General features: G+C 33.8%; 1 long non-coding RNA gene across 1 annotated transcript; it reads left to right on the forward strand.

The window, feature by feature from the left end:
- Positions 1–315: 315 nt before the first annotated feature.
- LOC147727482 (uncharacterized) lies at positions 316–1,997 on the forward strand. The gene is made up of 3 exons (XR_015309486.1): positions 316–437; positions 528–624; positions 1,578–1,997. It is a non-coding gene; the product is annotated as an uncharacterized LOC147727482 (long non-coding RNA).
- Positions 1,998–3,175: the final 1,178 nt, after the last annotated feature.

Here is a 3,175-nt window from a genome sequence, read left to right on the forward strand (position 1 = left end):
AGGTAAGAAACTGATACCCTATGTGTCTGTCCATATTAACAAGTAGACCCGGTTACTCTGGACCCACCGTGGTACATGAAAAATAAGTGACAAAATAAGGAGGTAGTAACCAAAAGAACAACTATGAAAAATGTCCTTTGTTAAATAAAATGCAGACTACCATTTAGTATCTAAACTAAATATTGGAATATGAGGGTCGATAAATAATTAAAAATATTTGAGAATACCCTTGTTTTTGCTTAAAGACACTACTACTTTCAAATTATAAAATTAAAAAAGCTGTTTTGATTTTAGATAATTACGTGGATGTGTACTGGAGGATAATATGTACCCATGTGCCTATGACCTTCACTTCTCGTAACACCAATCTTGTGCACAACTACAGACTACAAGGGGCATTCAAAGAGAGAGAAAGAAAATTGGAAAGAAAATACCAGGTATTTCCTCATATATGCCCATAATCTTGTGTTAATAAAGCCTCCAAAAAATCTCTTGGTATATAAATAAGATCGTATTTGTCTTTCCAGTGCTATATATATCTTGACGATGTTCCACAGACACTAAAAATAATGAATCAGTCCTTTTGAAACAATCAGAGTCCACGCTTCATCAAAATCAGTTAAAGTGAGTAAATAAGTAGCCCTATACTAGTAATTTACTAACATCTAGAAGATTACCCTATATTCTACTTTTTTCTGAACATCTCTTGAACTTCATCTTTCTACTGCTATTCTATGATCTATCATTAGGATGATGAAATATAAGATAATGTAATAGAAGAATGGTTTAACGGAAATAATGTCAAGAAAGGGACGAAATAATTCTGAAGTTTTAAAAGAAACGCTACATATGAATGTCTCAGATAATGTAATGAATGAGCTTTTAAAGATATCATGTAGTAAATGTGACCTAATGTGCTGGTACACTCTATACAAAAAATGCACCTGCATTATGAATTAAAATACAACCGACCCTAAATTAATATAAAGTTGCTAAAAAGATATTTTTTTTCGACCTTGTAACATATGCTTAGACAGTATATATATATCATTGATTTATAAATATTCATATTTGCACTCTATATGTTTTTTTCCTCTCTGTATAGGTTTATGTTGTATACCAGTCTTTATGTAATATACGAATGACGGTCACCTGACGAAGGCCTTTGGCCGAAACGCGTTGTGTTCCATTCTACCGCATTTGCCTTCTTCACAAAACTTTTACATCGACTGAATATATCGTATAGCACCTTTTTTGTATTTATGTTAAAATAGTTTTGTTCTTTGTCAATATGAGTACTGTATGTCACTAAATGTTATTTATATGAATCACATATGTCTTTTATGAACTAAGTAAGAAAAAATGATAGAGACTTTTTTCAAATATCAAAAAATACAAAAAGGAAATAAATAGAATGAAAAATAAAATAATCACATAATTTTGATATATTACTGTCTCAGTGAATTATTATTGTCTATCACATAGTATTGGAAATAAGGTCGAAATAACGGCGATAATATTATCACTGGTTTGCTACATAATATTTTTTTCAAATTGTACTTTTTCCTTGTTAACAGCCTTGAAAAAGTCGCATCAAGCGTCGAAACACGTGTCGAAAGATTGGCTGTATTTCCTACGTGTCAAGAACTTGTTAATCAAGACTGTGATATATGGACTGCTTGAAGCTTTGAAAATAAACCTTTATCTGACTGCAAGCTAGTCAGTTTGAACTTTTAGACACGCAGTGCTCTGCTATTTGAATTTTGTACATGGTATATGTACATGGTATATGCGTGGTATTCCATTCCATTATCGCATATTGAATGATCTTGTCGGTGGCATGATATCTGAATTGAGCACGCCGTAAATACATGTATTGTTATTAACTGTGGAAACACGACAGATGTTCTGGCTCTGCTTTCAGAAAACCACTGCCACTTTTTCAAATGTGTTCTTTTGAATTGTTATTCATATAAACATTTATTAATGTGCATAGATGTGATATCCACATTAGTGAAAAAAGACAACACTAAAAACAGCAATAAAGAAACAGTGTTCTTGATGGTGTGTTGATTTTGGCTTTGCTTTCTTTTTTTTTGCATCTGGTATGCATCCTTTCTGTGTGCTGTGCTAAGTGTGGTACACCCTAGTGGCCATGTTTGCAGACGTGGTCTATTACTGTTTCTATACCGGGAGGCGGAATACCGGTGATTAGCAATAATTTATTTTCGAACCCTTACGAGCATTGTAGACAACTTTCTATAAGGGACTCACCACTGCCTGGAGGGATCTCAGATGGTACTTCACATCTTCTGTAATTTGTGGGACTCCCATTGCAAAATGTGTTGAGAAGCAGAGATGTTCAGAGCCCTAGGACTATTAGCAACCCAAGCAACAACCCATATTGTTCAAGCCCCCTATAAAATTCATGTATGCAGATGTCATTGGGATTTGATTCTGCATGTTTTCATTCAACTCTGAAAATTTCATTCCACAACACATAACTCAATAACAAACCCCATATTTAAACTCAACGCCACATACATCCAATCAACATCACACCACATAATTAAAATCCACAACATACCACTCCACAACACAAAATGCAATTCCACATAATTACTCTCTATGACACACAATCCAACTCCACATAATTCCAGTACACTTAATTACTATCCACATATTATCACTGCACAATCTTGCCACATAGTTCCACTACACAAATCCACTCCACACCACACACTTCCAACACATACAATTCCACAATTAACCATTCCAATCCAACCCACATAATTCGACTCCACACCACATACATCCGCTCGTCTCTACTTCAATACAAAACACATTGGTAAAAGACATTGTCATTTACAACACCAATACCTCTGACTTTCATAAATGTAAGAGAAATTTCATTTCAAATGTTTATTATGTTTTTATTCTACCATTTAACAAAATACCAAACAATATTATAAATGTTTGAAAACACAATTCTTTATACTTGTTCAAAGCTGTTAAAAAAACGCCTTTTTTCAGACCTACCTTATAATTTCATGATCTATGTTGTGTGTGCTAGAATGGCCGAGGGGGCAGTGCTTCCTGGTTTGATCTTGCAAGCCTCTTGGGAGATTGTACTTTGCACTGAATTTACACAGAATAGATCCTAATGTAATATGTA

Source organism: Lissotriton vulgaris, chromosome 3_1, assembly GCF_964263255.1.
Source record: "Lissotriton vulgaris chromosome 3_1, aLisVul1.2, whole genome shotgun sequence".
In the NCBI taxonomy this organism is placed as follows: Eukaryota; Metazoa; Chordata; class Amphibia; order Caudata; family Salamandridae; genus Lissotriton; species Lissotriton vulgaris.